Source organism: Rutilus rutilus (genome assembly GCF_951802725.1).
Source record: "Rutilus rutilus genome assembly, chromosome: 3".
In the NCBI taxonomy this organism is placed as follows: Eukaryota; Metazoa; Chordata; class Actinopteri; order Cypriniformes; family Leuciscidae; genus Rutilus; species Rutilus rutilus.
Genome location: NC_140211.1, coordinates 27,435,761 through 27,461,000, shown reverse-complemented (window position 1 = coordinate 27,461,000; position 25,240 = coordinate 27,435,761). Strand labels below are relative to the sequence as shown.

The 25,240-nt window shown below is 37.9% G+C and overlaps 1 protein-coding gene across 1 annotated transcript in view; it reads right to left on the bottom strand.

Moving 5' to 3' along the window:
* The window catches only part of dgkza (diacylglycerol kinase, zeta a), a 115,029-nt gene that overhangs the window by 78,567 nt on the left and 11,222 nt on the right, over positions 1-25,240 (bottom strand). The window lies entirely within an intron of this gene.

Genomic DNA, 25,240 nt, shown 5'->3' with positions numbered 1-25,240 from the left:
CTTGTAACAGGAGAGCAGGTAGGAGGAGGATCTTATAGTAGTGGATAAATGCAGTTTGACACTGAGAAAAAGAAAGAAAGCAAAAGGCATGAGAAGAAAAGATGGAAAGAAAGATCGCCTCAGGTTTTCGGGTTATTGATTTCTGTCAAATCCTTGTATGTGTGTGTTAGAGGCAAGTGAGTATGCCTCTTAACATCGGTTGAAGGGTTTTCTTTTACATCTTTTACAGTTACATAAAGATTAACAACCAAAATACAATACAGTACAGTGTCATATTGTGAACAATGGTTATTATAGTTAACTAAAACTAAAACCATAAAAACAGGGCTGTACCCACCAGTGATGCGCGGGTTGATCCAAAATGAGCGGGTGCCTGCGGTCACCCGCGGTTACCCGGGGTTACGGGTCATCCAAAAATATTTTTAATGATATTCGGGTCGCGGTCGGTCGGGTCGTATGAAATAAAGATGCCAATTAAACCTTTGTAATTTATATAGTACTAGCCTACCTGTTTTTGTTTGTCTAAAATGCGTTAATAAAGACTTTATTAACATATTCTATGCTTGCATTTTGTGCTTGTGAGAGCTTCAATTGGGCATCCACGTGGCGAAATAGCCTAAGCCTACTAATACAAGTGGGAAATCCTTATTTACCTTTTGAATGTTGAGCGTTATTAACTTTTGAATAAATGCTGACGCGGGACAAAATGCCCGATTTCCCAACACGTTGAACTGAGCAATGCCATTGTACCATTTTAATAGGCTACTTTTAAACGCATATAGCTCAGTAATGTCAGTTTTATGTATTTTCTGAGAGGGGGTGGGATTTTTGTTGGGAAAGTCGGGGGAGAGACGCACACTTCGATTAGACTGGATAAACACATGCAGCATCTTAATTGTTAAGAAAATGAAACGAAATAAATGAATAAATGAATAAATTCCTACGTCTATGGCCCAATGACGCTACGATGAGCATTTACTACTTTAAAAAAATGCGGGTCAGGAAGCGGGTCGGGTACAATATTTTCTTTTCTTTTCTTTTTTGCGGTCCGAGTTGCGGGCGGGTTAGTTGAAAACGTCGGTCGAGTGCGGGTTGTTTATACATTGACCCGCGCATCACTGGTACCCACCATTGAGGTCCCACATATGATATAAAACATTTGATATAAAAATCAAAAGTTGTATCTGTTAATATTATATAATGGACCTGAGCTAACATGAACTAACAATGAACAGTTGCACTTTTATTAACTAATGTTAACAAAGGAGGCATGCCCCTGAACCCCCTAGCAAACTCTATTTCGTGACCTCTGTAATTAACAAAACCTGCGTACAGCCGCGGTTACCCGGGGTTACGGGTCATCCAAAAATATTTTTAATGATATTCGGGTCGCGGTCGGTCGGGTCGTATGAAATAAAGATGCCAATTAAACCTTTGTAATTTATATAGTACTAGCCTACCTGTTTTTGTTTGTCTAAAATGCGTTAATAAAGACTTTATTAACATATTCTATGCTTGCATTTTGTGCTTGTGAGAGCTTCAATTGGGCATCCACGTGGCGAAATAGCCTAAGCCTACTAATACAAGTGGGAAATCCTTATTTACCTTTTGAATGTTGAGCGTTATTAACTTTTGAATAAATGCTGACGCGGGACAAAATGCCCGATTTCCCAACACGTTGAACTGAGCAATGCCATTGTACCATTTTAATAGGCTACTTTTAAACGCATATAGCTCAGTAATGTCAGTTTTATGTATTTTCTGAGAGGGGGTGGGATTTTTGTTGGGAAAGTCGGGGGAGAGACGCACACTTCGATTAGACTGGATAAACACATGCAGCATCTTAATTGTTAAGAAAATGAAACGAAATAAATGAATAAATGAATAAATTCCTACGTCTATGGCCCAATGACGCTACGATGAGCATTTACTACTTTAAAAAAATGCGGGTCAGGAAGCGGGTCGGGTACAATATTTTCTTTTCTTTTCTTTTTTGCGGTCCGAGTTGCGGGCGGGTTAGTTGAAAACGTCGGTCGAGTGCGGGTTGTTTATACATTGACCCGCGCATCACTGGTACCCACCATTGAGGTCCCACATATGATATAAAACATTTGATATAAAAATCAAAAGTTGTATCTGTTAATATTATATAATGGACCTGAGCTAACATGAACTAACAATGAACAGTTGCACTTTTATTAACTAATGTTAACAAAGGAGGCATGCCCCTGAACCCCCTAGCAAACTCTATTTCGTGACCTCTGTAATTAACAAAACCTGCGTACAGCCCATTTAAAAAAATATATATATATATATTAACTTAGAGAAAATAAACATTAACAAACAAAATACAATTATTTTATCATTTTTATGATTCTATTGATATGATAATTATTTCATAATTTTATAAGCATCAACACCCAGTTTAACTTGATCGAAAACTATACAGACATATTAAATAAAAAATAAACAACACAACAAAATGACTAAAACTTACATTTAAGTTCAAATGAAAACACAGAATCTCTATGATACTAAAATAAGACTGTTGAGGACAGAACTAGAAGGGAAGTATTCTCAGTAGGTCATAGTGTGTGTGTGTGTGTGCGCGTACTATAAACACTATACCCCGCTATACCTCCTGTTCACACTCACTACAGACTTCCTGTGAAGGAAGGAAATGATGTCACTAAAATGGGAGTCGTACACAATTACGGTTGGACCACAAACCATGATATTGTTTCCTGCTATTCTTCTGTTAGCAATATGTGTGTGTGCTTGTGAGAGAGAGAGAGAGAGAGAGAGAGAGAGAGAAAGAGAGAGAGAGAGAGAGAGAAAGAGAGAGAGAGAGAGAGAGAAAGAGAGAGAGAGAGAGAGAAAGAAAGACAGACACAGAGACAGAGACAGAGAGAGAGAGAGAGAGAGAGAGAGAGAGAGAGAGAGAGAGAGAGGAGAAAGGAGGTGAAAATAGGACAGCTGAAAGGATCAGTAGGTAGAAAATAACTGTGTAGGAGTAACAAGTAGGATCCACTGTAACCTGGATTCAGCCTATCCCACCACAGCAGGGAGACATTTTTCAATTTCAATTTTTTCACCACAGCAGGACACATAAAGTATCAAGCATCAAATGATCATTAACAATTTCTACAGAAATTATGATTTTGTGCATCCCTATTCTGGATTTCCACCTTGTGGTTACATTAAGCAACTGCATGCATGCAGGCATTTCTCACTGACTGTGGTTACAATACTTCAAAACCACAGCTTTATTTATTTACTCAAGTTACACTAGCACAAGTCATAATACAATGAAAGTGATTGTGGTTAATTTGAGCACCATCTGAACTAGGAGCAGACACTGTGTTCCCACAATAAATACAACTAATGGAACTATTATTAAACTGTGTATTAATCTCCTTACATACATAAATATCTAACAACATCACATTGCTTCCTTCCTCTCTCTGTCTCTCTGTCTTTCTCCGTCTCTCTCTCTCTCTCCCTCACACTTGTTTGATGAGATTCTAAGATAAGAGCTGCTGGTCACAGAAGGTTTTCATATGCAGGTTTGGCGATAACCGCATCTGGACTAAAACAGAACAACCAGCTATAAGCCTTAAACAGAAGCCAGATACAATGAGTATGTTTACATGCACAACAGAATGCTGGTTATTGCGAGAATGCTGAATGAGTTGCAAAAGTGGCATTAACATTTACATGCATTTTATGACGCTAGCAATGGCAATGTCAGGTGTTCAACTCGTGTGTGTGATTGATAAATCTCATTTTACTTTGGGTAAAAGCATAAATGTGAAATGTAAATATTCTTAACCTGCATTTATGTAACGTTTCAGAAAACTGCTTTCTGCAAAAAAAGCAGATTACAGTCACTAAAATGGCTCATATTTAAAGGGGTGGTTGATTATGATTTCACTTTTCTAACTTTAGTTAGTGTGTAATGTTGCTGTTTGAGTATAAACAACATCTGCAAAGTTACGACGCTCAGAGTTCAATGCAAAGGGAGATATTTTATTTTAAAGAAATTGCTTTTCAAGGACCCGAGCTTCCTCCCAGGTTAGTGACATCACAAACTCTAAAATGTACATAAACCCCAGCCCTGGGAACACGATTTATAGATTATCATGACAGAATAAGCTAATCAATGACTAGAAGATAACTACACATAAGCTACATAAATTTATCAACTAACCATTCAGAAATGTTGTCTACATGTTGTCACTTCTTCTTGAGTCTCTCCATATTTGTCCGACTCCGGTTTAAACATAAAAGGCTAAAGGTGTTTGACATTTTCAGTGCATGTCTGTGTGAGGTAATCGACGCTGCTAAGGACTAGTGATGGGTCGGTCATAAACGATTCGTTCATTTTGAATGAATCTTTAATATGACTCGGGACTACCGAGTTGTCTCAGTGAGTGATTCGTTCATTTTGTGTTGACCGCGCATGCGCAACATCCAATAGGTTCTGTACTGGAAACAGAAATGATTAGTTCTCTCGAGTCTTCGGGTTTGGGTCCGAGTCTTTCGTTCTTCCTGTCAGCCCCATAGAGACTATGCTGCCAGTACCGGATACTAGGGATGTCACTTTTTAGAAAAATCGAATTCGAACGGGTATCAAATATCAAGCAATGTATTCGAATATCTATGATGGTGCGTTTTTGCTCAGCCTCAAAAAGTAAAAATTTTAACATGCTATATGCAAATATCTGTGGGGTATTTTGAGCTAAACCTTCACATACAAACTCTGGGGACATCAAAGACTTATTTTACATCTTGTGAAAAGGGCATTTTACCACCCCTTTAATAAACTTCCGCTTGTGCTGACAGCACAGCAGATGCACAGACAGTATTACTGTATGATGCACAGTTAAATACAGTTACAATATGCCTGCTACCACATTTGCAGAAGTTCATAAACACGCGCTACTGCGTACAAGACTACAGAAGCTGTCTCCGAAATCACACACTGTCTAGCATAAACTACATCTGTTAAAAAATATCTATAGAGTATGAATATGGGTAGTATTTGGATGTACAATATATGCATAATGTGGCCTCAGGATAGTAAAGTGTGCACTCTATAGGCAGGTCACTCTGATTCTTTTCACCCGTTTTCAAATACTATGAATACTGTTTTTCACATAAAAAGCAGGCTGTAGTGAAAGTGTTCTTGTTGCAATGTCTTTATGGTGCTGATCAGAGCTTCATTCTTACAGCTACATGAGCTGGCACAAGTAGCATGGGCCATCAAAAGTTGCAGGTGTAGTTCAGTCTTACCTGTGGTGAGGTTGAGACGGAGGGGTGGGGGGCAAGACCCATTTCCCTCTGTGAGCCCACATTTCTCTCTCTCTTTCGGCCTGCCAGATTGCCAGATTGAATCAACTTACTCTCATACACACATCTTGACAGCAACTGACCCTCACAGCCTATGCCTCACTGAGCTAAATCTTTCTTCCCTAACACCCCCTACTTCCTGTTGTGACACTTCCTTATGTGAGTGTATGTTTGTGTTAGTGTTGTATGTGTGTAAGACAGAGAACGAGGGATGGGTCAGGGGTAAAACTTGGTTCTGGTAAAGGAAACAGCCTCAAATAGAATATGAGCTACTGTACATACCGCAGGCACACACTCACACTGAGAACAGGGTCCTGTAGGAAACTATTTTTAGTACTGTTAAAGGAGAGCCCCACACACACACACACAGACAGAGGCAGGCAGCTTGCCCTGTTTCCTACAGAGGAAATTGGCTGATGATCTTGAACTTTTATATTTCTTTCTGCGCATGAGAACACAAGCTGCTATAATAAACAAAGATGAAGAACAGACAGTACTGTTATAGCTTTGTCAGCCTCCTCTCAGTTTTAACCACGTGAAATTCACACCCACAGATGCATAGCTTATTATATTTTATAAAACAAATATTGTTGTCCATTTGCATTGTCTTTTTTACATTCTCTTTTTCTATTAGAGATGTGCATTTTGTTCATTTTTACAAAAACTTTAATATACTTAAATATTTATGGTTTTGTCATCATCATCATCTATAAAATAAAATAAAAATTCACTGATGGCTCTAAAAGTACCATCCAAAATATTACTGTAACACATCACAAAATTAAAAATATTAGTTTGTAGTTGCTGGACTGGGCTCAATATGAAATCAATTACACATGTGAATTATGTTTTCATAATCAGTCAGCTGAATTTCTGTTTATCCTCTCATTGTCTCTCTGCAGATTGTGTTACCTTGACCAGACTGCTAAAAAATCATTAAACTCTAAAATGATTACTCCAAGATATAAAAGGACAGAAAGGTATAGAAAGTCCCTGTAAGTCTCCTCTCTCCACACTAGGGGGAGAATTTACTCCTCTTTACTGATGGCTCCATAATCTTTTACCCTTTCCATCTCTTGATCCTGTGGTTCCAAACCTGGGTTACTTTCTTTTTTCAATGGAACAAAAAAAAAAAAAAGGTTTTTGAAGAATTGCGCTGGCTGCTCTTATCCATGCATTTAAAATGAATGAGCACTGAAGCATTATAGCCTCAAAAATAGGCTATGAATATTATTATTTTGAATATGAAATTTGTTTATATTTTTCCCAAATTCTGTTTTCAGTTTTAATGTTTCTGGTTTCTGTTTCTGTGTTTTATGATTGAAAATACATTTATTATCAAAAACGATGGCAATTCAATGAATGCATAAAACTTTAACAATTTAATTAAACTTTTAAAATGCAAACATATGAAATTCGAATAAAGCGCTGCACAACAGAGGTTTTAATAAACTATATTATTATTATTGTTATTATTACTTGTAGGTGCACGTTTGTCCTATTTTTAAATTGTTGGTTTTAACACGTTTGTTTCTTCAGCAGATAAAAATTAAATGCAATGTCCATATACCTTTGGTACGTGGATATTCCAATCCATTTATTGTCTGCTTCTTTGGTCAAAAACAAACAACAACTAAAAAAAAGAAAAAGCAGCAGCTATTTCATGCACTTTACCAAAAAAATCCATTCAAGTCATTGCGGTCAAAAGAGTTTGTTTTACCTTCTTTGCACACAACTCTGTGTCGACTTTACAACATGTGTGTGCCCTCTAGCGGTGTGAAAGAAAATGACAACAACAAAAAAGGCTCCTAAATTCTACAATATATTTCTGTCAATTTCTTCAAGTTAAACCAAACTTTTATTTTGGCAGGTTGTAGTGAAGACCTTTGAGGGTCTGTGATATGACAGTATAGGTTTTATCAAGTAAAATGGCAAAATGCTCTTGAAGTGAACTCAGATCTGGAGATTCAGGTCATGTGTTTATGTCCTCATATACTGAGCAAACAAAAGCTGAAAAACCATAAGCATCTTGAGTTCTTGTATGTGTAGTAGACGAAACTGTGCCGCTCATACACATGAAGACAAGCAGACGCATTTAAACAATCTTTTTGTGGTTTAATATTCACTGACATTTGTTCATATTGCAATTTGATTAAGTATTCAGCCCTACCATTTGATTTATTCATCCATATTCAGCATTATACAGTAAATTACAATTTTATGACTGGATTCCATGGTTGCATTGGCGTTTTCTGCACCACTAAATATTTTTTCTGAACTATTCCTAAAAATCCTGCATATTTATACAAAGAAACCTAGCCCTCTGGGGTTCAGTGACATTCTGTTCGCTCATTTTGAACCTTCACATAAAGAGCAGCTCGGCCCACCGGCACACATACAACTGTCAATTATGAGCAACCCAGAAGGAATGATTTAAATATGGTAAAATTTGTCACATGGATCTCACAGTACTACACTCTTCTTGGAAGTGTGTCAAAATATTTGATGTGCACAACTTTGTTCTGCAGATGCAGATTATGTGTGGTTTGGCTTATCAGAAAGCCTGCTGCCACTTCAGTGTGTTTGTGAGGTGGCAGCGTCTGCAGAATCTCTCATAGCGAGGTGTGTTGGACATCGTGTTCCAGCCCATGAACTCCAGTTTCAGAGAGATCAAGGCCAAAGTTACCATGGTGTCTGTCACTGTAGTGACTGCTTATCAGCTAAAGCATCGATTAACTAGGAAACCGTAAAGGCCGGGAGTGATTGGCTTTCATTAGCTTGCTTGTAGCATTTTCATGACGACGTGATATACTGTGAAAACAAGATTTGATTGGAGGAAAGAGTTTAGAGTTTAGGAGAAAAATATAGAGGGAACTACAAACAATTTGTGTTCTGGTAATACAGAGAGTGTCTACTCCACAGAGTAGACACTTGCACTGAGGCACGCTGTGCCCACTCCTCACTCTGTTCCAGTGCAAACACTGAGCAAGCACACACTTCACATCTACTCAAATATCGCTCTCTCTCTCACACACACACACACACACAGTGGTGTTTGTAATCTGTGTTGTACAGAAAAGGCTTGAATAATTAATTTGCACTCAGTCACAGCCTCTCCTGAGTCAGTCACTGTCCTTTCCGTATGTGTCTGTGAGCGCATTTGTTCCAGCTCTCTTTCTTTCACACATGCAGTAGGACTGGTTAAGGATTAGGTTTTCTGACAACATCAAAACAGCTGCTTTCTCTCTCAAGAGCATCTACTTGATCCCTTAAGACCACTTGCAGACACAAACTAATGAACAGGACTTATAAAACGGCACATCCTAACTCGAGTACTTACTTAGCCACAAAATGGTTCTGTGGGATCTGAACCTGGTGTGTTCAACAGTGTCTCGCTCACTTTAGAACCATCTAATGTCAAAAGTTAGGGAAGAAATCTGTCAGTGTTTAAAGCAGAGGAAAAGAGGTGTTTTTGTGATGGCTCAGACTGTGGGAGGAGAACTCCTGATAAAGCAGCACCTACAGGGTGCGCTGACTCACTCACAATACACTCCAATCTACAGCCATAACACAAACCCTTCAGTACAGCTTTTTTTTTTATGGTATAATGTCTCGTAATACTGTATATTGGACATGAGAAGTTTTGCCTCATAACCTTTTCATATAATGGGACTTGTCTATCATACACTGATAATAGTTACCAGAAAATAAATAGATCACCCCATAGACAACATTTGCAGCAGATTAATAGTTTAATTATTTGTATTTTTTAAATTACACCACCACAATTTCTTTTTTCTTTTTTTTACATTATTGGGATTACCCCTTAGAAATATATATTTTTGCACATTTCATGCATATGTACGTTATTAGATAACATTTTAACATTAAATAATAAACAATCTCATCCTGGTAGTTGTTATTTTATGGACTCTTATTTTTTTTCATTCTGTTCTGTTTTCTTTAGTTCCTGTTTCCCTGTTCTTAGAGATGCACCGATTACAATTTTCTGGGCCGATTCTGATTTCCGATTTTTCATTGGGGCTGTTTACACCTGGCCACTTCATCCGTTTTCTCAGATCGGATAGCTATCCGATCATGAAAAGACCAGGTGTAAATGCCCTCCAAAACGCATTCGAGACGGATTTGAATCCGATCGCTCAAACCACTTCAGGAGGTGGTCTGGGCCACATTCCAGACGAAACTGGACAAGTGTAAATGCATCTGGTTGTTGAAACCACATATGTAAATTGTACTCCTCCCAAAAATGCTAAAAAATAAACGTGTGAGAGCGTGTTATAGGCTATATGTAATGTTATAGCCAGATATGACGACGCTACTGGAACACGCGCGTCACAGCAGATGAGAAGCTGAGCATCTATTCATCAAGCCAACGTGCAAACTGTCACAAATCAAAGTGAAAGTGAGTCGCAGACGCTTAACACACAATCATCATCATCATTAAAAGTAAAAGAAACGAAATGATCTTACCAGGGCTGTTGCTGCTCTCTCTTATTGCGGTCTTTGATTTAGAAATTTTAGATGATCATCAAAAAAATGCAGTTCATATCTGTTGCTTTCGGTGACGTGCACTCCAGTAAATCTGCATATAGCGCGGGAACTGAAGATCGGATTTAAATCCGTTTCGCAAAAACACATTTATGTGACCAGGTGTAAATGGAATCGTTTTGATAAATCAGATAGCTATCCGATCTGTGAAAACGCATGAAGTGGCCAGGTGTAAACAGCCCCATTAAGTTTGACCTGCCGATACCGATTTTAGCCGATTCCAATTTCATTTTTTCTAACCACTTTACAGCACACACAAATATTTATTTTATATCTTTCCTGTTATAGAACATTTTACAATTTTTGCGTAGTAGGCCTACATCTTTTTTTGAACAGATAAACGCTATAAAATAGAACTATATAAATTACTCCAGGTGTGGGTAATTCACACACATCTAAAGTGCAGTGTTATGGAAGAACCATTTCCTTTTCACATTCAATATCCAATCATTTTTTTTATATATGTATTTAGCAAACTAAACGTCTGTATGAAAACAGGGAATGGCAATAAAATAATATATAAATAAAAAATTAAATAAATATAGCCTTGCAGTATAAAGATATTTCTCAAGCACACACACACACAGGCCTATTGCAATCACTTGTACAAACTAAATGGGTACATTTTCTATAAATATTAGTCTTCTTTTCTGACATGGCCTACTCCAGTTCTTGTTAAACACGCAAATTCTGTGCATTTTGGGCACTTTTTTGTGAAACCCTATTTAGGCTATTTTGTCCATCAAAAGTGTGCTTTCCCTTTAATTGAGCGTGAGTAGTGCAGCAAATAGACGCGCTTCACTCGAAACACGCGCTTCACTGCTCGCGACGCTCCTACTTGACGCTCACGCGCTGCTCCTGCTCCGTTGTGAATGCACTCATTGATGAACATGCACGCCGGAAAAAAATACGCGCTTGCGGTCTGAACGGACGTAATTCACGAGGTTTCCTACATGTGTGTTCCGTGTGCACGTGTGATGCTGATGTTGCGCGATGTTAATCATGCAGCGCCCGAGTGCATTTGACCAGCATAAAATCGGCATTTGTCAGACTGACCGGCCGGTCGCCGGTCACGGCCGATCACGTGAAAATCGGCCAATTCCGGTCACCAGCCGATCAATCGGTGCATCTCTACCTGTTCTATTTAGTTTCGTTTTCCTTGTTTACTGATTATATCCTTGTTTCTGTGATTATCATCAGCTGTATCTTATTTAGTTCCTGATTATCCCCTACATATGAAGAGTTCGGATGCAAAAGACTCTAAGTGCCATCTGAAATTTTCTTCTAGAATGATCATTTTTATCAAGCTCGTATATTTAAGTTCAGTAATTTCACTTAAATGACAATGAATAGGTCATTTTCATTGCCATTTAAGTGAAATTACTGAACTTAAATATACGAGCTTGATAAAAATGATCATTCTAGAAGAAAATTTCAGATGGCACTTAGAGTCTTTTGCATCCGAACTCTTCATATATACTCTCTGGTCAGTTTAGTTCTTTGTCGGTTAGCCTATCGTTCATGTTTGCGGTTGTGTTACTGTATACTCCTGAGTAAAAAGATTGATCTAGTATTTCTCTATCGCCGCACGCTTCATTGCAGCCACTCAGAACATTAAAAATAACAATAAAAACAATAAATGGAGCAATTCCAATAGGGTCCTCACACCATCGGTGCTCGGGCCCTAAATATGCTTTTGACGTCACAAATCACATTTAAAATCAGTCAAAACAATTGTTTTGTCAAACGTAGCATGTTATCTGAAACAGAGACTGATGTGGCATATTTCTATTTTCAATAAAATATCATACCATATGACAATATGAGGGATAGCAGAGAAAGATGTGAAACACTGAAATAGCATAAATTCAAGTAAGTAAATTAAATGAAGTATCTGATGCTAGTCTGTAGACAGATTCACTCTGAGAGAAACAGTGTGACAATAATGAGAGATGGATGGAGGTTGAGAAAGATGAAGACAGACAGGGGGTTATACAGAGGAAGGAAGAGGGAATAAAGGAAAGACGGAGGAGGAATAAACAGAATAAGAGAGACTCAATTATCAAACGCCCACTTCCTTACTGTGTGGCTGCAGCATTATTCTCAGGAACAACCCTCAAACACACAGATGACTGCCAGAGACGATCAAATGCTGACTGAGTGCCATGATCACTAATCTGACGACTAAAATAATCTCTCCACTGACATTATCTGTGGAAATCTGTACTTATTTGTTTTCTTATTGGGTCACAAAGGAGTTTCCATCTGACAGCTTTATGAGGCTCTTGATTTTTCTCTGCGAAAAAAAAATCCATATGACATTCATTGAAAAAAAATTCTTCTCCTTTCTTTAGTCTCCCATTAAAACCCATTTTCCCCATCCCAAGCATCGTACCAATGTCATGACGACCCCTAATTTAAATCTCTTCCTTTTGAATCGACTCTGTTTCCAGTTCTTTTCAGCAGAACATGCATATGGTGAGAATATTATTTTTGCCCATCTCACACTCTAGTGTTACAGTAGACAGATTCTGTAAAGCTCAAAGAACCAGAAGTGTGTGAGAGAGATTTAAGGCGAGACACGGCAGGCAAAAACATCGGTTTTTTTTTACTGGACAATTTTGAGCTTTTGGGATATTTGTCTTCAATAACATGTCTTCTTTCAGACTTGTGGTGAAAAAAAGTTCAAAATACACATTTAGGTCTTTATTTTATTACACTTTGTCTGTTTGCTTCTGTAGATTTCTCATAAATTCAACAAAAGTTTGCATTAATCAACACGCTGCTCCGTGATCGCTGTCTGCACCCTGTCATCACATGCACGGCTGGAAAGCTCTCTCTCTCCTGTACAATGCTGTCGGATCCAAATATGGTCATTTCCTTTTTATCAGCAACCAATCGTGAAAGTAATAGGGCTGAATGCGCAATCCCATTGGCTGATGATAAATCTTTAAAGCCCGTTTTCTCAAAATGACTTTTCTCTTATACTCCGAAATCTCCACTTCAGTAGCACCTATATACACCAAACTTTCCAGTCTTGTACCTAGTTATATTATGAAGACATTTACAGAGGGATTTGTAAATATATTATTCCTAGCCTGATTTATATAACATTTTATTCCAAAAAACATGGCGAAAATCATTTTTTTAAGGCTATTGACAGTATTTTGTGATTTACAGGATAACAAAAGTAGATATCCATAAATCCCTCTGTAATTTTTTTTCACATCTAATATGTGAACACAATGAAAAAATTATTTTTAATCTGGCTTTATCCAATACTCAGATTTCGTTTTTTTTAAATATATGCAAATTAGCGCATATTTAATTAGATATTGCCTATTTGCATATTTAAACATTAAATTACAGAAAACTTGTAATACATTTTTTTCTCATCTTAATGTAGGTAATCAACTGGGAAAGTTTCATGGTGATATCTGCTAGTTAAAATTTTTACCCTATTCACCTGTAGTGTCTCGCCTTAAGAGATGGAAGAGTATAAAAGAGGCAGGAAAATTTCCTGGGATTTGCAGAATGAAGCTCTTGTAGCAATGCTGTCGAAACAAAGCTTGCCAAGAGATAACATCAAAACACACCAAAACAACCAACTTCATCCAGCCTTTTAAGACTTATGAGTGTTTCTGTCTGAAGAGCAGTTACAAAAATGAGGCTACTACAAGAGCAAGATGCATGCATCATGCAAATTTGTCTGCACTTACTGTTTACAACCCCAGGCAAACATTTTGGAATCACCACACTTAGAGGATGTTCACTCAGATTTTTTACTTTGTAAAAGTAGGATGAGCTGGGGCTTCTGGGAGGTGAGAGGAGGTGCTCTTACATCTACAAACACAGATACGCCTCAACAAACCGTGAAAGCGAAAGACAAAAACGCTTCGGTTAACCCTTTAATACCCCGTGTTTATTCAGACTTAATGGATACAGACCCATGTACAGACCGTGCGGACTTAAAGCAGACAACGTTTAGGTTGTTTCAGACCGTAAATCATGCAAAAATACTCTGGGACCCCAAAGTTAAACCAAAGGGTATTCTTGGTGGACATTTGAATATTAGGAGTGTCGTGTCAAAGACTGAGCAACTGGAGCATTTGCTGACAGACTCCAATTTGGATTTTTTGTGTCTGTCAGAGACTTGGTTAAAACCATCAACTCCACAGAGTGTCTTTTTTGTACAAGGGTATAACGTTTTTAGATGTGACCGAAAACAAGGAAAAGGTGGTGAAGTAATGATATATGTGAAAGAGAGGTTTGACTGTAAATTAATTGAAAACCTCAGTGATTCTTTAGAACGTGTGGGTTTAACCATCAGTCTCTCACCGGAATGTCATTTGTGGTTATTGTGTTGTATAGACCTCCAACAGCAAAGGACATTTTCTTTACCCATCTCACTGAGATACTTAAAAAATTTAACAATAAGGAAATTATTTTGCTAGGAGATTTTAAAATCAATTGCCTAGATAAAAGCTGCAGAAAAAAATTACAACAAATAACAATTAAGTTTCACATGGCGCAAATGATAAAGAATGCAACTCGTATAACAAAATCATCCCAAACATTGATTGATCTTATATTCACAAATAGAGAAGAACGAATTGCAAAATCCTATAACCTGATAACTGGTCTATCTGACCACAACCTTATTTTGATAGTCAGGAGGTTATCAAAAGCGAAATATAAAACTTCTAATAGAATTGATATCAATTCAGGGGCTTCATATATCTCAAAAAGAGACTTGGAATTGGTTTATAATGAAATAGAACAAATTCAATGGAATCAGATAACCTGTGGCAAAAATTGCCAATCAGCAAGTAATGACTTTATGATAACTTTTAGTGATCTCCTATTGAAATATTCCAAAGAATCATCTCGGAAGATCAAAAGTAAAACACCTCTTCCCTGGATGAATGAGACGGTGTGGAATTTAATGAAACTAAGAGATGCAGCACTTAAAAAGTCCTTGAAAACAGGCCTTTTGACAGACTCGCTTTTGTATAAGGAGCTCAGAAACAAAGTCACCACACTGTTACGAAGAACTAAAGCAAATTTTTTTATGAATTTAATTGAACAAGCAAAAGGAAACACTAAAAGACTTTGGCAAACCACTGATAAAGTAACTGGTCGGAAGAGTTGTAAAGGTCATAAATTAGAAATTAATATTAATGGAAATCTGGAAACTGATGCTCAAATAGTGGCGAATCATTTTAATAATTACTTCATAGAATCAGCCAAAGAACTGGGAATTCAAAATAGAGACTCAAATAATTATGTACGAGCATCTGAATGTATTGATTTATGTACGAAGTCTGACTGTATTTCACATGAACAAAACATGCTAAATTTTCAATTGGCAAACGAATTTGAAATAACAAAATGTTGCAATCATTGACAAATTCTAAAAGCAAAGATATTTGGGGAATGGACAATGCTCTTCTTAAAAAACAAAGAAATTTTTGTAACTCCCATCACATACTTGATAAACAAATCAATAGAATAGAGCTTTTAAAACCGCAGTAATCACTCCAGTATTCAAATCGGGGGACAAACATGAGGTCTGCCATTACAGGCCGATTAGGATACTTCCTGTTGTCTCAAAGATTGCAGAGAAAGTAATTGCGGAGCAATTAAAAGAACATTTAAACAAAAATAATATGCTACATCCCATGCAATTTGGATATAGAAAACACCATTCCACCGAAACTGCATGTTGTTACTTTACTGAGGTGGTGAAGGCAAAACTGGAAAAGGGCGGGGTCGTGGGCGCCGTGTTTTTGGATCTAAGCAAGGCGTTTGACACTGTCAACCACTCTGTGCTACTGAGGAAGCTGAGCAACTATAATTTGTCTCTAAGTGCACTACAGTGGGTAGAATAATAGCTCAGTGATCGTGGCCAGTGCGTAAGAGTAAAAAGTAAGTTATCAACATCTAAGGCTAATGACATGGGTGTCCCACAAGGCTCTGTTCTTGGGCCATTGCTGTTCGCGCTTTACATAAATGATCTTCCTTCGGTGTGCGGTGAGGTGGACATGCAGATGTACGCGGACGATACTGTAGTTTACGTGCATGGAAGCGATGTGACCAGTGTAGCTAATAAACTAACCAACGTTATGGGAAACATCTTAAATTGGCTTTCCTCTGCCTCGCTCACACTGAATGTAAATAAAACAGTAGCAATGTATTTTACCAAAACTCAACGACTGAAGTCCTCCTTTCCATGCATTTATGCAAACCAGAGTCAAATAAAAGTAGTGAAGGAATTTAAATATCTAGGCCTTGGTTCGGATTCAACTTTTACTTTCAAAAAACATCTAAACATCAGCACGCTAAAATACAGTTTGTCTGTTTTTAGACATATTAGGAATACATTGACTCATGATGCTGCAAAAATGTACTTGGAGGCAATGATAATTCCTCATATTAATTACTGTATTTCTTGTTGGTCACAGACGAGTGAAACAGCAATACAACCTTTAAAATCTTTATATAATCAAGCTGTTAAAGTATTAGACAAAAAGCCACTGAGATATCATCACTGTCTGATTCTTGGAAAATACAGCATGTTAAACTTTGATAATATAATTGTGTATGCCAATGTGCGATTAGTTTACAAAATGTAGATTACAAAATTCAAAAAATTTTGAATAATATTGCGCCTGTTTGAAAAACATTTGTCCAGCTCTGTTCTGAACAGATGACTAGGAGCTCCAGGTCTACGAGTTGCAATGATTGCAGACTGACTAAACGTGGCTCGGCCGTTGCACAGACAGCCTTCTCATTTAAAGGCATCAAAGAATGGAACAAACTCACACAGAGTCTGAAACTTTCTTTAGACCTGAAGGATCGTGTCAGCATAGATAACTGTGTATGTAAATATGACTTTTAGTGATGTTTTATTGTAGTAATTTTGGTATGATTTACTTGGACTGATGGTTGTAATGGGGAATGGTTGAATGAATGAATTAATAGTTGTATTTGAGTGACTAATTACATTTTATATTGTATATTTTGTATTGTAATTCACCTGCTCGGGGACTGCAGATGGAAACTAGCTCAAGCTAAATCTGGTGCAAAGCATCTTTAATTAATGTTTTTTGCACATTGTCCCTGTTGAAATAAATAAATAAATAAAATAAATTGTAGCAAAAAAAAAAAAAAACATCACAGATATGACACAAAAAAGGTTTTGTTCAATAGCTTAACATTCTGGATTAATGAAACATACCTCAAACAAATCCACTTTTTTATTTATCAAATCCAAATTGTATTAATGGCCTGTCTTTTTCCAGAACATGCAGAGGGGAAAAAGTATGGAATCGTGCTTACACGAGAGTGCTTACACACCTTAACGGGCCATGGAAAGGATTATAAAAGTCCTCCAAAGAAGCTGGTTGTTCCCAGTCAGCTGTGTCCAAAATTTGGTGCAAGTATAAACTAAATGGGAAGGTTATAAAAGAAAACATACGGGCAGACCAAGGAAGACGTCAAAGCAATTAAGACCTTAAAGCAATATGCCTATAAAATAGAAAACGTACAACAAAACAAATGCAAAACTAATGGACAGAAACATGAGCCAATGTTTGTGACAGAACTGTAAGAAACCAGCTAAATGAAATGGGAGTTACATATAGAAGAGCGGCAAGAGCCTAACGAAAACTAGTACTAACACTTAAACAGAAGAAAACAAAGTTACAGTGGGCAAAAGAGAAGCAATCATGTAGTGTGGATGATTAGATGAAAGTGATATTCAGTGAAGAATAGTAAATCTGCATTAGCCAAGGAGATGATGCTGGAACTTTTGTCAGGTGCCATTCAAATGAAACATATAAGATGACTGCCTGAAGAAAAAAAATGATATGAGGTTGCATGTCAGGTTAAGGACCACAGCAGTAAATTCACAGGTATACATTGACATTTTGGACACTTTTCTCATTCCATCGATAGAAAATAGCTTTGGTGGTGATGAAATCATTTTCAGGATGATGATGCATCTTGCCACAAAAAGTGTTTTCTTCAGGAAAGGCACAGAACTGAATTACATGGCCAGTAACCAGTCTGGATCGAAATCCAATTAAAACTTTACGGTGGAAATTGAAAATATTGGTCCATGATAAGGCTCCATCCTGCAAAGCTGATCTGTAAACAGTTATTTGAGAAAGTTAAAACCAGCTTGATGGCGAATATTGTTTTTCATTAGTGAAGTCCATTGTTGTTCTTGTAGTTTTTTTGATGATTCCATAATTTTTTTCTCAACACTGAGTGATTCCATACTTTTTTCCTCTACTTGCTCTGGAAAAAGAAATGCCATTAATAAAAAAAAAAAAATGTAAGTGGATTTGTTTGAGGTATGTTTCATGAAGCCAGAATAAAACCTTTTATGTATAATATCTGTGATTTGTTTGTTTGCTATCAAGTAAAAAAATCTGGGTGAGCAACCTCTAAGTGTGGAGATTGCATTGGTTTTGCCAGGGGTTGCAAATGCATGTCATGCATGTCTCTTACATTGTGTCTACAACAGGCACAGACATTGTCACGTCGCACAGTACTACAAGAGAGCAAGGCTGTGCACACCGAATGCGATTGTGCAAATATTCAAAAATCTATTTGTACTGTTGTCGGTACGTCAGAAATTCATAATTTTCAATCACGTGACTGGCGTGGAGACCTAGAAGATAAAACATCCATAAAACTGCAGCACAGGGGTGTTAATTTCCATCTGCTTCAATCCCTGAATATTTAGATCACCACTCAAAATAAGAAAAACAAAGATATGTGAACAAACTTTAAGTTTTGGGCACTTGTGATCCATATACATCACCCACCGTAGTATTTCAAACACTAAAAATAGTAGGACATTCGAAAGACAATGTATAATAAAAAAATTAAAAACAATTCACAGTATAAAATTTAAATATCAGTATTAATGGTGGCCGATATACCGGTAGACATTTGTCGAACAGTAGAGATTTTGGACTATCTTCTCTATCGACATTGCCATGCTGACCCGTCATGACACAGTAGTTTATCATTAGCATGTGTTTTTAAGCATTGCTGTTTAAAGACAAGAGTTTTAATCACTGAAGCGCAAAAAGCAGAGAGAGAGAGAGATCTCATTTCTATATGTGTACAAGCTGTCTGAAAGATGGTTTCTGAGTGAGGATGCAGAGGATGCACAGAAATTTCAGTTGCCGAAAAATATCAACTGAAAATGGCATATTCAGTTTTTGTCCGAAAGAGAAAAATGGCCGAAAATATGTGCCGCCCCGCCCCTGCCCATCAGTGTTCAGTGCTCAATTTTACTCTCGCTCTAGCCATTATGACTGCACGTACGGTGTGGTGCTAAATATTCCTTTCCATGTATGCGCGCTCTAATCAGTTGCTCACGGCCAATGCGGTCCACCCATGTACCGCTCATGCTCATCGGAAAAGCAAAGTCCACTCAAACAATGTGCCAATATAAAATTTCTGCATAGTAGTAAACTTGTTTCTGTTTGCAATAGCCCTACTGTGCTGTAACATGGTGTGGTATAGCCGTGCTGGGCAACGCTGCTCATGTGCTCTGATAATAATAGCTTTGTAAGACTATACATTATTTGGAGAATTGATCAAAAAATGTATCTGTTAATCTGATTCTGTGGCATAGAACTGAATAAAGAATAATATATTGTTATTTTCCATCCAATTTTTGCGTTACTTTCAATAAAAGTGTGATTATATTATTTTATTGGCTTGTATTTTTGAAATTCAGTATCATAAAAATGATTGAATTTCATTAAAAAGTCTAATATAATATAATTATATACATTTTCGTTTTGCTTTCGCTTTTTCGGGCAAGTGCATTCAGAATGTTCGGTTTTGGCCCAGTTTTTTTTTTTTTTTCAGTGCATCCCTATTTCTGAGCGCTGTCTGAGAGACGCACGCACATGAAGCCACTGCTCATAGAACGAGTGAATATTGAACAGAGTTATTTTTACTGCCTTGAATGGTCAAATACACACACTTATGGGACACAATTTATCCTATTGTTTACTATATTTATTTGCTTTGTTGTTGTGGGTTTTGGCTCTTTTGCTGTTGTAGGCTGTAGTACCTTTGAAATAACTGAAATCATTTGGCGAAGTGACATGGAACTGTAATGCGGTCAAGACATGGCTGGAACTACTTGAGCCGTGCGTTTCCCTGAAAATAATTGCACACCTTAGAACGTTCATAAACCAATCAGATTCAATCATCCAACAGCCCCGTAGTATAAGTCCCATTCATTAATTTTAGTTAATGCATTAACTAACATTAACAATGAGCAAATTGCAATAGCTACATTTGTCAATGAACTTCTTTATTTTAGATGCTTTAACATTAGTTGTACCTGAATGCTTAGGCTGCATGATAGATGAGCTGAACACTATATTATATTATTTATTGTAGCGAATCAAAGCTTAGTGGCATGGGACACAGTCCAGCAAGTCTGTCAGATGGCTCAGACCTTGTTTTCAAGATGTACATGGACACTGAGCAGATCTGTCTCTATACAGATGACACCAACACCAGCTGGTCCTTTATGAAACCACACATGGCCCATTGAAGCAGCCTAATGACATTAAAACCACCAGACCTACATGAATTATGAATAATGGGCTTTGTAGTCTACCAGGTCTGATTAAGATGAAGGAGACGGTGTTATGGTTAAGGAAGGGTCACTCATGTCTGTATCAGATTTGTCTTTGATGAAGTAGGGGGGTGGGGCGCTGATGGCCCTGCATGGACTCTGTTTGCTATGCAGTGCATTGATTTTTCCAAAGTAGTTGTCTGCTTTACCAGGGCTGCATTCTGCATCAAGAGATCTAAATTTACCACATTATTCAACACGTAATAATACTATTATCAGAAACCTCTTGCCCATTCATACTGCATGTACCCTGTCAGATTTTTGAACATCCAGTCTGTATCTTCGATAATTAAGTGTAAAAAAAACGCTGTTGCAGAAACCACCCAGTCTAAATATAACCAGCCCAATCAAGTTGCACTGTCTGACTAGACTTTTTATACACACGTCTTACAGTTGCTAAATGTGTATTTTTTTGTATATCCTAATATCTAAAGACAACTAATTTGAAGGCTGTATGCATTGCAAGGATTAGATGTAACGATTAACTTGTTTGTTCTAGAAACATTTCATGTAATTCACTCTGGATTTTTTATAGTTAATCCAGTTGTAAAAGGCTGTTGTCAATCACTGTACAAAATAGACAAAGACGGACAACCGTATTAAGCTGCAGTGTGTACGTGACCTTTGAGATCATGAATCTGTCAGTTAAAGATCTTCTCGGAACTTTATACACAGTGGTGATTTTTGGTTTCCCAGAAACCAGAACACACAAGACTGGGGCTCATTAAAGCCAGATAATGACCCCGGTTTCCAGTAAGAGGATCAAAATGGAAAGAAAATCTGTTCTTCTTCAGAATAGGCCACTGCTGCAGTAATGAGATACCTGAAAGGTCAGGTCATAAAGGGGGTTGATGGAGTAATATAAAGGTAATGAGTGTCAGGAAAGCCTATTGCTGTAAAAGCCATATAATTCTGGTTAGAGACAAGTACATATTTTCTATAGTGGAGTACAAAATTCTGAGCCTATTTAACAGACCTTTCATTTTAGGTAACGTGACTTTTCCTATCTCATGAACCCTGTTTCTCGGCATGTCCTGAATACATATCCTACAAGAGGCTGTGTGTTACAGTAATTTCCCCACAGGTAAGACCTGTGATAGACACAAAACAGTAGTGGTCGACCGATATATCGCCAAGGCCGATATTTCGGCCGATATGTGGCATTTTTGAAATATCGGCATCGGCAAAACAGTATTATAATACTTATTCTAGAGTTTTAATAATCAGCATGAAGCAATTCAGGGGGTTCATGAAGCAATTCAAGGACTGAGCCTAGGGACAACAGGATGTACCCTGTTATGTTGATGCATTAAATTTGACAAAGCAAATAACAACAAATACAAACCCCCTGAAATACTTCAGCCCAACAATGAGAGCATGTTGTGCCAAATGTAACAGACTGAAAACGATTATCCATAGTTTTATCCACACGATTATCCAATACTAGTTAGCTTGAACTGAATGTTACTGTTATGCAAAACAGCTGTTTTATGCCTGGTAACAGGATAAAGAGAATTTTTACATTTGTAGTTCTCTTCATATTAATAATATTCAATAATACACATTACACAATAATAGCTTCCAATTAAAGAACAATATGAAAAGCATCACTGTAAAATATAATATAATTAGTAGGGCTGTAATCTCCCAGTCGATTAGTCGATTATTTGGTCGATACTTTCTGGCTCGACCAAAATTCTGATTGGTCGATTTTTTGCCGCGTTCAGTGTTGCCGCGTTCATTTCATCAGTTTTGCCGCGTTCATTTCATCAGGTGGAAAGCACTAATTGCTAATGGGGGTGTTTTCAGAGCACCCCTGTTTCACAGGTAGCAGTCTGTCTTCAGAAAACCCCCCTTGATTTCACTTCTTTTGGATTAGCCCAACCCACTGGAGAAGAGAGACAGACTGAAGAAAGTAGGCTACTAGAAGGTTTGCTGAATATTATTTATTTAATTGTGAGAACGTTTAATTCATAGTCAGTCAGTCCTCTTCTACCATGTCAACAAAGACTTCGGCAGTGTGGCAGCATTTTTTTTTTAAGTTAATAATCTATTCATGTCTCAGCCGCGAAGTTGAGCTCCTATGCAGCGGTGTGTGCGAGCTGCACAGAGCGGCTGAAATGATAGTGTCTGTCAGTTGTTATAATACATATGACAAAAACAACTGTCTAAATTATGTTGCATATTCCTCAAAAGTTCTTGTGATGATATCACTAGTTGACAACATAGTACTATTTTCGGTATGATATTGCGCAGGTGCACGTGATGGAACGCTGTCAGAGCCGACAGACTCGTGTGTCAGACTCATTTCAGTGCAAAATAATTAGGTCAAAAACGATTTAATATACTGCAAATAGCCTACTAGTTTTTATGTTTATTTATAATTCATTTAGGCGGACAACAAGGCTACCAAGTACTGCGCACAGTGCGCAGCTAATTAATTTAACGGGGTTTTTTTGTAACATAATTTTTAGTCGAAAATGTTAGGACTTCAGTCGACCAAGATTTTCTTTGGTTGATTACAGCCCTAATAATTAGTGTACAGTTTTGCTTGCAGCATTTTAAAATGCCACGTATCTGTTCGAAGGAAGCAAGGAAGGAAACATTTTCATATTTCACTGTAATGTTTTTTATTTACCCGCCTATCTGTGAGTGATGTAGTCATGTGACACTCTGGGCCCTATCTTGCACCCAGCGCAATTGACTTTGTACACCGACGCATGTATCATTCCTATTTTGCAGCTGCGCAAAGCGGACTTTTCCCTCCACAGACGCACGTCGGTTAACTAAGAAATACACTTGCGCTCCCCGGGGCGGTTCAGCGCAAAGAGGAGGCGTGTTCTGGCGCAAACGTTCCCTCATGCTATTTTACAGGTTTAGAAAACAATTGCTCCACTGACCGAAAAAAAAAACAGTTTAAAGTCAGTGGCGCATGTTATTATATGCTATTTTAAGGGCGCATGCTTGGCCTTAAAGGTGAACTAAGTAACTTTTTTACCTTAACTGAACAGCTTCAGAGTCATTGGAATGGTTATAATACTTATTTCGGGTTGAATGGTGGTCGTTTCGCACCCCCCTGGTGCCCGTGAGCGGAAAATACGCACTTGCAATTTTGGGCCGCCGGCCGCCGCGTCAGGAAGTCTTGCGTGATATCAGGTCTCGCGATGTAAACAACTGCTTTACGGCCAAAAGAAATCTGCTAAAATGCTGTCATTATTGCGCTCCCTCACGCTGTTCGAACCCGAATGAAGAAGACGTTTTAAAGAATGTCCCATCTGCTTTGATGTCGTTGATCTACTAGCCTCTGGTGTCTGAGAATCGCCAACGAGTTTTTACAACAGTGTTGTCAAATATCTATTCCGAAGCTGTGGGGGAGCTCTAGAGAGAAACCTGCGAGCAAAAAGCGAGAATACAGCGTAGAAATCCCGAAGCTACTGAGTGCTGCTTTAATCAATGTAGCGTGTGCACAACGCGCATACACTTTGATTCTCTCATCTACACACAGACACAGCAGTTATCATTTTTGCAAATCATACATTATTACGATAGATAGATAGATAGATAGATAGATAGATAGATAGATAGATAGATAGATAGATAGATAGATAGATAGATAGATATTTTATTATAAAAGCATACATCTAGCTTACACATTACCCAAATTATCATACGCCTGTTTAACCGAAGTTAATTTGGGTGTGTTTCTCCATCCCCAACGTCCCTGACGAGAGCGTCGGTCTCCTCGGCCTTGAACCGCTCCTGTCGTGCGCCTGGCAAATCCGCCGTTATAATAGGAATCCGCTTTAGAAACAAGCGCGCCTGCTCTTAAAGGGAATGTGAGATGTCGCTCTGATTGGTTTATTTCACGTTACGCCCAAACCACACCTATGAATAATGTAGCTACTTCAGACCAACCCCTTTTAGATTTGCGCCAGGCGCAAGAGTCATTTATCCCGCCGGGAAAATAGCAACAGCGCCAAGACCCGCCCACAAAGTTACTTGCACTTTGCGCTTTGACACTTGCTTTTCAGATCGTTAAAATAGGGCCCTCTATGTGTGAGTCTATATGTGTGTTGTTGTAATGGTAATCCAGTGTAGGATTAGTCATCTGTGTAAATCTACACAGGGGATTAAACATAAAACTTCCACTGTTTGACCAGATCAGTTGAGATCTCATAAAATACAGATAACCTTACACAAGATTAAATTCTGTGTGTTCTAGAACATCTATTTGACAAAAATTAAGTAAACATATTGCCCTCTTCTGATAAGGATTCCATCCTTCGAAAGCAAAAATTAAAGCAGCACTCAGTAGCTTCGGGATTTCTACGCTGTATTCTCGCTTTTTGCTCGCAGGTTTCTCTCTAGAGCTCCCCCCACAGCTTCGGAATAGATATTTGACAACACTGTTGTAAAAACTCGTTGGTGATTCTCAGACACCAGAGGCTAGTAGATCAACGACATCAAAGCAGATGGGACATTCTTTAAAACGTCTTCTTCATTCAGGTTCGGACAGCGTGAGGGAGCACAATAATGACAGCATTTTAGCAGATTTCTTTTGGCCGTAAAGCAGTTGTTTACATCGCGAGACCTGATATCACGCGATACTTCCTGACGCGGCGGCCAGCGGCCCGCCGC